This window comes from Zonotrichia albicollis, chromosome 9 (genome assembly GCF_047830755.1).
Source record: "Zonotrichia albicollis isolate bZonAlb1 chromosome 9, bZonAlb1.hap1, whole genome shotgun sequence".
NCBI classification, from domain to species: Eukaryota; Metazoa; Chordata; class Aves; order Passeriformes; family Passerellidae; genus Zonotrichia; species Zonotrichia albicollis.
The window spans coordinates 23,812,166-23,823,957 of NC_133827.1; the positions used below are offsets into that span (position 1 = coordinate 23,812,166).

The 11,792-nt window shown below is 39.8% G+C and overlaps 1 protein-coding gene across 1 annotated transcript in view; it reads right to left on the reverse strand.

Moving 5' to 3' along the window:
• SPSB4 (splA/ryanodine receptor domain and SOCS box containing 4) overlaps positions 1-10,642 on the reverse strand; it is a 95,214-nt gene extending 84,572 nt beyond the window's left edge. Inside the window, exon 1 of the mRNA XM_074547035.1 lies at positions 10,522-10,642. The gene's annotated coding sequence lies outside the window, so the exon portion shown is untranslated. The remainder of the gene's footprint in view (positions 1-10,521) is intronic.
• Between the last annotated feature and the right edge of the window lie 1,150 nt (positions 10,643-11,792).

Here is an 11,792-nt window from a genome sequence, read left to right on the forward strand (position 1 = left end):
ATGGAGGAGAGCTTTTATTCAGGAAGCAGGTGAATTTTGAATGATATCAAGATGAGCCAATGTAGAAATGTGCAACTACCAAATCAGCACAGAGAAAACACAATGTAACTTTAAAAAAAAGAAATCAAACAGGACTATGTTAATTTGTTTGGAGAAAGAATTAAAAAAAAAATATTCAGGGCTAATATATATAGTCCCCTCTCACATTTGCAATTTTAGTTTAAAGGTTCCTAAACCTTGAGACCCAGGATTTTTTTCATACTTCTATCACAGCAGAGCTCCAACCGTCAAAAAATGAAAATTAAGTGTGCAGCTGGAGATATCTTTGTTTTTTCACCTTTGGAGTTATACATTGTCATCAATCAAACAGTTGTGCTCATATCGATGTAGCTGAGTCAGGCAGAATTTCCACTGTAACAACCTGGTTTTCTTAGAAGTTAATGCTACTGGATATTTTGCCTCTAAGTTGAGCCTGCTTTTCAAAATTTAGCTTGAGACCAACTCCATGCTACAAACACCATCCTACAAGCCAGTTAACAGCTCAAGCTCAATTTCCTTGAATTCACTGGGGAAAAAGGAGGCTTAAGGGAAACTGTGGAGAGCAGAACTGGAAAAATTAAGATTTTTCAGTGCTGAAAGTTAAACAAGGACTTCATAAACTCTAATTTTTTTCCTCCATCCAGTTACTTGGACCAATACATGGCCTGCAACACAGCATTCCTACCTACAAGTAATTCATTTCTTCCTAGATGCCATGATCCAAAGATTTTAACAGGAGAACAGCATTTTGTGAAGGAGTGCTGTCACATGCCTCACTTGGTGACACCAGGAAGGGCAGTCAGTACATGAAACACAATGTGCCAAGAGCTCCTTTCATTTGAAAGACTGACTGGTTTGTATCTAAATTAATAATTGCACAGTACTATGGATCTCCCAATGCTGAACTCCAAGTACTTCAACTGTTTTCACTAAGAGAAAACTTCTTTTTCTTTCTTTTAATCAGACTTACCATAAAACATCTTTAAGGGAAACAAAGTCATTGTTTAGCTCTAATAATGAACTACAGTCTCAGGGTATACTCCAAAATATATTATAAAATGTCTTATGGATTCTGTATACATGGTATGTAATGGAACATTTAATATCTGCAGCTGCAGATTGTTCTGTCCAGAAAAATATATTAGAACAGTAAATTCTTCTCACTTCTGTCATATGACAGAAGAGCTATTTGACAAGAAAGAAAGAGGACATGTAACAGTAATCTTGTGTTGTTTGGTGCCCAAATTGAGTTTAACTGGTAATTACACCATGTTCCAGCAGTTAAATGTGCCTGTAGTGCCAGAACAATAAACTCTGTCTTGTGTACATGCAAAATACTAAACTACATCAGAACTGCCTTCCAAAAAGGCAAATCCACTCTCTGCAAGGTCTTTGGGGAAAACTGATACTACTTACAGGCTCCCTTTCTGTTTTTAAAAGCCTACAAAGTACCATTTAAAAACCCTCTCAGTACCAATAATGCTAATACACTCCCAAAATTCATTTGCTGAGTTTTTATCTCAGCAGAGCAGGATACAGTTCAGGGCCACAGAGGATGCTGACTCAGGTGGTTCTGCCCTGTCCTGCCATTATCTGAGATGCCCTCACTCATGGTTTAACTCTTGCCAGCAACTCAGCCCCACACAGCCCCTCGCTCACTGCCCCTGTCGGATGGGAGAGAGAATCAGAAGAGTAGAACTGAATTTGTGGTGTGAGATCAGACAGTTTAAAAGGTAAAGCAAAACCCACACATTCAAGCAAAGCAGAGCAAGGAATTCATTCATCATTTCCATAGGCAGGCAGGTGCTCAGCCACTCCAAGGACAGCAGGGCTCCATCGTGTGTGACAGTCACTTGGGAAGACAAACACCTTCCCTACAAAAGTTCCCATCTTTCTTCTTCCCTGAGCGTCACACGCTGAGCACAATGACACAGAAATTCCCTGGGGTCAGCTGGGGTTGCTGTCCTGGCTGTGCCTCCTCCCAGTCCTTGTGCACCCCAAGTCTCCTCACTGGTGGGTGAGGACCAGAAAGGGCCTCACTGGTGTGCAGGGAACAGAATTAACTTTATCCCAGCCCAAATCAGCAGCTCCCCTCAGCCAGCAAGGCTGTGCTCATCCCTTGCATTAGCTGCCCACCACCAGCAAAACACCAGCCACACATATACAAATACAGACATACACATCAATGATGATACTTAAAAATATATATATGTGTGTATGTATATACATATACAAACTGGGCTTTCTTGAGTTAAAACAAGTTTCCATGACATTTTTGTCATAAAGACATTCTTACCCCTTCTGAACACTCACTTGCCTTCCTTACCAACCAAAGCTGCAGTCTATTTCAGGTGTACCAAAAAAGGAGGACTGAACATTTGATAAGACATGAGACCTAAAATGTTAAATTTAAACACATATGGAGAAACTATTCTCTTTGCTCAGAAAAGGGAAAAAAATAGATTGTCATCTTGTCACCTCTCCTTGTTTGCACACAGTAGACAGAACAGCATCAGCACAAACCCAGTCAAAATTATGTATTTCATGTATTACCGGAGACCATGTGGTCAACTGCTTTTGCCACAGATTTTTCACACAAGGAAGCATTAAAGGCAACTATTTCAATCATGGGTTAGGAAACCAAAGTTTCATATTAAACCCTGGAAGGAGGGTCAAGTTATTTTTTTCCCCTCTCATACCCTGCAGCAATCAGTCCAATCCCAAAATGTGATAAGAGAATTTTTGTTACTTCTAAATTTCAGATGATGCTCAGAGTTCTACTACACAGGTACTTTACAACAAAACCAGTGTTTGTTTCAGTATGACTTGAAACAATCACATTGACAGCAGAACTCTGGGCAGCAGAGGTAGTTTGAGGAACTGTCTGAGCAGCACCTCCTCTCTGGTTTTGGCAGGGGCTGCCCATGAGCTCCCCGGAGCAGGCAGGTGCCTCCAGCAGGAGCCTGCACAATCGCACTGGGAGTGAAGCAGGGAGGAAAACCAGCCCTGCCACCCCTGCAAGGACCTGGCTGGGTGCTGGGCACTCAGGAGAACCCCTGAGGCAGCTCAGAGGAGCTTCAGACTGCATTCTGCACCCACCTACTCCGAGCCGGATGGAGAATGATGCTCCGTGGATATCCTTTCCCTCGCTCTGCAGGTGCGAGGTGAGGTGATGGCTGAGGGTGTTAGGGGGGATTCCACTGTTGCCTGACAGCTTTAGAACTTGAGCATTCCCTGTTAAACCTGATACAATGGAGTAGGGGGGGAGTGGTCAATCCTTCCCTCCCGAACTCATTGGGGAGCACGGACCTCTCTTGCCCAGAATGAGTTACCATGGGATGCTGAAGTGAACCACAGCCCTGGAGCGTGAGTCATCCCCGGGGCATCATTCCCAGGAATCTCTGCCAGTGGAGCAGGGAGGAGGACAGGCTGCTCAGGAGGCTCTGTAATTGCACACTCACTGAATTGTAACCCAGCAGCTCTATCATTAAACTAATAATGTTACTGCCATGCAGAGAGCTCGAGTCAGAGATGGAGTTAAATTGTATGTTGTCAAAATGTTGGCAAATAAATGAAATCTAGCTCAAATGAAACTTCCCTTAATCACACCATAACATTACCACATGCTTAATTAGAGGCTTTTTTTAATTAAAAGAAAGTTATTTAATGGACAAGATAGTAGGCTTTCAGAAGTTATAAATATGCAGCAAGTTATTTATTACATAGCTGATCTCCCATCCATATAAATTGCTGATGCAGTTGCCACACACTTCAAAAAGCTTTTAGCTCAAGTTTTTTAGATTAACACAAAGAACTTAACCTTGACAAGATCCTTTACAATTTTATTAGGTTGAAAAAAAAAAAAGAATTCCCCCCTACAGGACACAGATTTTTTTTTTTTTAAATACATCACTCTGTCAAAAATGTTTTCGAAATCTAAGAGATGAAAGGAGGATGGTACAGAAAACCCAAAACCGACAAAGAGCACGTTCAGAAAGAGGCACCCAAAGCACATCTATTTAAAGAGAAGGTTGTGAGCTGATGCATTGTTCCCTGGGAGCCTCTGCGTCACAAACTCTGAGCAGTGACTCAGCCTGCCCAGGAGCGTGGGCCTGCCTTGGGGGCTGCCAGGGGGCATCCATTCTTTTTGCTTTTGGCCTTTAAGGAGCAGGTGTTTGTTTTATTATTTAAATAATTGCTTGTTTGCCATTGAAACCTTGCTTTTGAGACATGGCTCCCTGTGAATGTGTTTCTCTCTCTGGGCTTCGAGATAGTTACACTTGACTTTGAATAAGGAACTCTTGAGAACATTCTCAGGGTTTTTTGCCCTGATAAAGTGGATCCAGCTAATTGAAAAAAATTTAATACATTCAATCAACATCTCAAAATGCTAATTCAACTGCATATATTTACAGATTTTCACTACAGAAAAAGTATTTTCACTAAGCAAAAAAAAGTGTTGATAATTCTCCTCAAAACAAAACAACAACCAGCAAACAAAACCCCAAAATTACACCCTTTTCCAGGTAAGGAAAAGCCCAATAAAATCTACACTTTTACCAACAAAAATGACAGAAAAAATTTTTGACCCCTTAGTAAAAGATAATCTCTTTATGAGACGTCTAAAATGACGATGCTAAACATATATATGAAAATTAAATAAATTCAAGATCTAATTTTGTTATGTAACATTGAAACCATGATGCAAGTAGCATAAAACACTGATGGGAAAAAATTTTAATATATTAAGTGCACACCCCTTTATAACCAAGTTGAGCCATAAGAAATTAAAAAGTAGCAAAAAATATATACACAACAAAATCTCAACATAACCATTTGTTGGGGGCTAGGTTTCTTTCCTTTTGTTCCTTTTTACTTATAGATTTTTCCCCCCTAAGTTGCTAAGAAATACTAACGACTGAGTATTTAAGAAAAACAAAAGAAGTGGCCAGGCTCAGGGGAGGAGGGCATTTGGTTGCACTTCTGTTATCTGGGAGTTTGGCTTGAGAGGCAGAGACCACAGGAATTGGGCAGGTGAACGATGGGGCTGGGGCAGCTGCTGGCCCTGGGTTGCTCTTGCCAAGACACCATCATAAGGCACCAACTACCATTTCACAAAATGCAGGCTTTTGAAAATTACATTATATAGGAAGATAGCTTGATTGAAAACAATAATTCATGCTGCTGACAATAGACCTTGTAAATGGAGGTGTTGTCACATTGGAAATATGGAAACTAAAACCAAAATTAACCATCAATATTTGGTACAGGTGTCTGAAGGCATCTACAATTCAAATGTATTTTTAGGGCCTCTTAAGCCATTTCTAATTAAATGGTGGACTTATAAAACTGAGTAGAAATGCACATAGCTCCAGTTAGTACCATCTTGCCATATAGCTCAGGAAAGATGCTTGCAAAAACCAAGCTGATATGGAAATCTATTGTTCATTTCTATTATCGCTCACTTAATTTATTATTGCTCATATCTATAATTGTCCATTTCATTTATTATTGTTCCTCATTTCATATTGTTTCATTTCAGAGCACAGGAATTAATGTCTGTTAATTTCATTAGCAGTCAGCTCTAAAACAATGACAGCATTAACTAATCTTCACGACAACGTACCAAAGCCTTAATTAACGTCAAGCGCTGGAGGAGCTGCGGTGGGCAAACCTGAGGAGCAGCACGAAGGCTGGTGCAGCTCAGCTGGCCTGTGACACCCCCACAGGGTCACTGAGCCAGGGGACAGGGGCACAAACCTGCAGAAAGCCCAAGGAACACGTGCAGCCTCCTATTCCACAATCTGGGAATCCAAGGAAAAGGAATTGAGCTGAGGCTGAATGTTTCTCCTCCATGCTTTGAAGGACAGGTTCCAAGGGCAACAGACAACAAAGACATTTCCAGAAGTGTGTTCTCATTACTGCTGTGCTTCAAGCAAGCCAGGAAAGTCGCTGCTGACCTTGAGTCAACAGGGAGGGGAAAGTCTTGTAAGGGAAAAATATTCCTTAGCAAAACAGCCTGGAGGAAGCTCTCCCTGTTTCCTTTGCAGTCTGTCCCGACAGAGCTCTTTTGCAAAAGTAGAGTTCTCTCTGAATAAAAAAACCATCCTGAAATTGGTTAAATGCACAATTATGTTCTTTCTAGAAAAAAATATTTCTCAATGTATGAGTTAACTACAATTCTCTACGCAATTCACCACGTAGATTTTCTTAGAGCAGAACAAAAAGGATCAATTTAGTGAAACAAATCAGTATTCTAGTGAACCTATGCTGAAAGAGGTTGGTTTTAGTAAGACTGAGGAAAGCCTTCTTAGATTAGGATCTATTATTTTAAGCTTTATTTCTTACTTTTAGAAAGTTATATTTACATGCATTGTCATGCATCTGTCTCAGAACTGTATATTTAGATTAAATATGCTGCTGATACCTTACTAATGCTATCCCTGTGAAATTTTCATGTTCTGGTAAAAGTTTACAAAAGTACTATGAACTGTCAAGGCAGGTGTTTTTTAAAGCATTTCCTTAATTACACCTGTTCTGTAAGTAGTCTCACTGTGAAATGAGTGGCAGATTGGCTGTGTGTCTGAAGAACATTTGTTTGCACAAAATTTGCTCTTCGAACACAACAGAAGGAAAATTCTACTATGCAGAAAACAGAGGTCAGTCACAACTCACTACACATGGAGACACCGATGGTCACTGAATAGACAAAATGTACATTAAAGTTCATCAGGGAGATTAAAATCTTGCTTGGAGCAGCCTTTCCACATCAACAGGTTCTCAGATTGCTGTGATTCAGAGGCATTACCAGGTATGTTTATAAAATGAGGTCATCAGAAGCCGTGGAAGGCTGCCCAAGCCTGGCTGCAGAGGTGTGGCTGAGAGCCCACAAGGTCTGGGTGTCCAAACCCAGGACAGCCAGAGCTTCTGTCCTTTCCCTGGAGACTCATCCTTGAAGGGGTGTCTGTAAGGATCTGGGCATGCTCATCTAGAGATCAATTAGCTATGAGACAATTATGGTTACCTCGTTAATCACCTGCTGGGGGTACCTGTGTGTTACTTTTAGCTCTATGGGAATCCTGAGCCTCATGTGAGGTGGTAAAAGTAGAAGCACTGTTCAACAGCATGAATACACTGATTTCACCCTCAACCTGGGGAGCACTCATTTCCCCACATAAATCAGAAAACAGCCATATATGCACCACCAGCTTTGCAGAAAGTGAGCAACACAAATCCATAACTCATAGAGCCTTTTGCTTCAGTAATCCTTAATGTTAATGAGGAGTTATTCATAGACTTCTTCAACTCAAAAATAGAACTATTTCTTGAAAGGCTGAAAAGACTGAAATCACTACATGAGAGCTTCTAAGAACTGACATAGTCCCCCAAAATATGGTAAAAACATGCAGCTACTGCATTAAATGCCATTGCACAGCCAATGCAAGCATGCCAAAATGGCTGTAATCCACCCTTGACAATTTGGGAAGTTCTCCAAATTGCTGCCAGTTTTAGATTACTTACACACAATCAGACATTTGGTTTGCTCTTTTCTCCTTCCTGGTTCAAAAAATACTGCATTTCTTATTTTCAAACTATCACTACAGCCACAGAGCCGTCACCTTATATTTTTAAATAATCAATAAGACCAGAAATCTGAGAGGTTGTGATGATAATGGTTCATTAAATACCTTGAAGTTTCAATAAACAAAGCAAAAAGAAAACAAGCTACATGAGTACAGTGCTCTTCAGCTAACCATTTTTATTTTGTTCTGGTAAAGATGTAAAGATATAAACCAGCCAATAAAAACATATCTGTCTCTAGCATAGCTTGGTGGTAAAGGAACAGGTATGGTAAATATTCACAAATACACTTTCTCTGATTTCCTGCATGTGCTTCACCTCATTTGAACTGCCAGAGCAATGCCTTATTTGCATCAAAGTAAATGACACAACTCTGTCCTGTTCCTTGTTACTTCACACAGATTATGATCTTTATCACCTGACAATTAATTCTTCAAACTGCAAATTAGACTGCAACACTCATTGTAGTGTCAAGATCACAAATTGCAATGTCAGCCCTTGGCTTCATGCTCTGGCTCAGTGGAAGGAGTTGCCATCTGCACAGGTCTTTAAGCAATACAGACTATGCACATGTATTGTTCTCTACCACAGCAAGTTCAACATGGAAAGATTTTCAATCCTAGTTTTGAAAATTTCAAAACTGCATCTAATTGTACATCAAGAACTATTTCAATAGCAAAAAATATTTCAATGATACCATAATATGTCACCTGAAAATTCAGTTTGAGGATTGATCTGAACATTTTACGGAGGAAAAGGTTCTACTGCTCAAGGAAATATTGTGGTGAAACCGCCAGGATCCAACAGCCATGACTGTCTACACACTCCTTCTCCACCAGGTAGTTCTTGCCATGAGGCAGTGAGAGAGGGAAGAAGTGTGAGGGTTCACCTGACACTCAGCTCTGCTTGAATTCAAGCTGTGTGTGATCAAAACATGAGATTTTTACCTTCTCATTAAACCAAATTCTACAGCTGATAAAAATCAGAACTGGCCCATTATCATGGAAAAAAAAAAAAAAACAAAACCAACCGGAAACCTCAGAGTTTCTGCCTGCCACCAATGCCTTCTCTCTCCATCACCACTGACGCCTTCTGTACCTGGAGAAAAGCCAAAACTTACAGAAAGGAGGTTTTTAAAAGGATTTCTGTCATCCCCTCCACTTTCATTTTTTTGTAAATGATGTTGCTGCCAAAAATATAACAAAAAGCTTTTGCCTATTCACCATCACTCCTGGAGGGGGAGAGGGGGGAAGACAGCCTATATTACAGTTCAACAGACTTTCCAAAAATTGTGCCCTAGGAGTTTTCAAATTCTTCTGAGATCTTTCAGAAAATCAGATCAATACAGTCTTGGAACAAGTGTTTGATCCCCTTACTCCTAAGTGTAGTTTTGGCTTGTCATCCCTACAGAAGGGCTGGAGTTTTGGATGCCTCACTCATTTGTTACCACTCCACTTGGCAATCTGCCATTCTAGGGGGAGTGACCATGGAGTTAAAGGAATTTTAGAGGGTGTTCCACTGCCCTGTGTTTATGATAACACTCTACTGTATAAGCTACCAAAACATATCTATTATTGTCGTATTCCAGGGACAAAGCAGGAGGAGGTTAAAAATTCTCAAACAAGCGTAAGAATTTGCACCCAAAATCTGTTTGTTTTAACACAAATTTGGGTTTCTTTGTTTACTACAAAAATAGTGTTCATATTTATTTCTTTTGGGAGGAGCACTCAATTTATTTAAAACAAAGACATCTGTGTTGATCTGCTTCTAAAACAAAGCTTGACTTATAAAATGTGATTAAAATTTCTAAGTGCTAAGAAATACCCTTTCACTTTAAAATTTTTCATGTTTTTTTTTAAAAGATAGTCTGACAAGGTCTAGATTTTTATACTTTCTTTTGAAACCCCTCAAATGTGGAAAGACCATGGAGATGTTTTCAGAGAGATGACAAGAAATGCAACTGTAAAAGAAAATGAACAAAATTAAAGAACAAAGCAAAATTTATCTAAATTATTGGCTTTGAGGGTTTTGATTTGGTTTGGTTTTGTATTGAGTAAATGAAAATAGAAGCCAGTCTCAGCAAATCTAAAACTTTATCTTGAATCCACTTCAACTGTACCAATCATACAGATCTCAAGGTCTAAACCAATTTGAGGCCACACACATTTTTTGGGGGCAAACCATTATCAAGCTTCATGTGCATGGCCAAGTCCCAGACACTGAGCTCCAGCTTGTACAAACATGCACATGAACAGGACCAGCATCTCAGAAAAAAAGAAAAAAACATGTAACTCTGAAGTGGCCTCAGAACATCCCCAACTGTAATTGCCTGGAAATAATACAGTTCTGCCACAGTATTTGTAGTGCAACATTGAGGAAATTCAGTGATCAGTTTTGGGTTTGGCTTTTCCCCTACCCCACACTCGCCTCCTTTCTGTCGTTGCATTTCTATGCTTGAGAAAGTTTTAATGCCTGAATCTAGATAGTTATGGTACAGGTTAGAGTAAGAGCATGTTCATGGCCAGACCTTTTGACTAAAAAGATCACAGAAGCAATCCTTAACTCTCACTTCTAGACTTTCACTGTGAGACAAGATTGAGAACCACCAATACAATTTAGAAATAGAAAATAAGTTTGCTCTGCAGTGCCCAGGATAGTCCTGTTCTACAGTTGTCATTTCTGCTTTTACACAGATACCTCAAATTCACACAATGCCAGGTAATGTTTCCTTCCTTCCTTCCTTCCTTCTCCACTCTTTGTTGGAAATCAGTTTTTGTATCAGTGAATTGCTGTAAATAAAAATCCCCTTGCACATGGTATATTAAATAACTGGAAAAAACCCACAACCCCCCAAAATCCCCTAAAACCTCAGCCCCTTCTCCTGCATTCCTCCTCACTCACCGCAGCCCCATTCCCTCCATGGCTTTGTAAATGGCCATCTCTGCCTTTGCAGGGAGCATCCCAGATGTGTGAGGCTGCTCAGTTTTTGTACATCCCATATGGTGTGAAACACAAAATGAAAAAGCACAGTAGTGCAAGTTTTAGCTCGTACGCTCTAGACAGAATTGACTTGGAGAAATATGCAGTCAGCTGTGCCCAACACTCTGTGTTCCCCCCTCTGTTCCTCTAAAATAAACATTCCAATCCCTTCCTTCCAAACCCATCTGACACGTTACAGCAGCCCAGTATCGAGTGCCTTACTGCTGTTCTTTTCAACACTGCATTTTCATCTGCAAAAATAATCTAAGAATGGGAAAATTCATTTTCCCATGAACTTAGATCAGCAAGACTCACTTCTCCCCTTCCCCTTCTTCTGAGAGAGGTGGTTCAATACAAGCCCCTCCCTGGCAGCCAGACAATAAAGCTGCAAATAACTTATTCTGATCAAAGCCCCATCTGCTTGGCAGCAGCAATTCAACTGCACTTGTGGTTTTTGTATGGCTGCAGCTTCGGAATTGAATGATCCTTTCATTTAGATGGAAGTTTAAACAAAATATGGTAATTAGCATCAACCACTGCTTTCATGGCTACTGTCTACAAAGACATCTCTAATAAAAGGACTTTGCTGCTTTTCCATCTAATTACACAGCATTGTTGAATAATACAATTTAAATTTAAATCAGGCAGCTCTTTCTTGAAGTCAGTTAACAGACTTCCTGTATTACACTACCTATCAATGGTAGGGAATAGGACTAAAATGAAGAATTCCAACTCCAAATCATCTCACTGGATTTTGTTTCATCATTTCCTGAGGAATATGGCTGAGGTTGGTAACATTTAGCTCTAATCTTGCTAGTATAAAACTACCTCTCTACCTTTCAAAAGAAAAGCAGGATTTAAGCTTTTTACCAGAGCAGGGTGAAAAAACAGGCATTATGTAGCATTGCAGTTTTATGACATAATAAAAGATGCCAGCATACAATGATGAATGTTTTTAATGAGACATCCACAGTGCTGTACTCAATAAAAATTTTTATAGGCACAATCCTAGGCAATATAAATAAGAGGAAAATTAATTTATTATAACCGCTACCAGTTTTTTGTTTAGGTACTATAATTTCTCATTACAATAAAAACCAATAGTGGAAAAAAACCCCCTTAACCCCCAAAAAGAGTGTTTTTGGCAAATGATGCTTTTCACAATGACATTGGGCTAAATGTACCTGACCTAA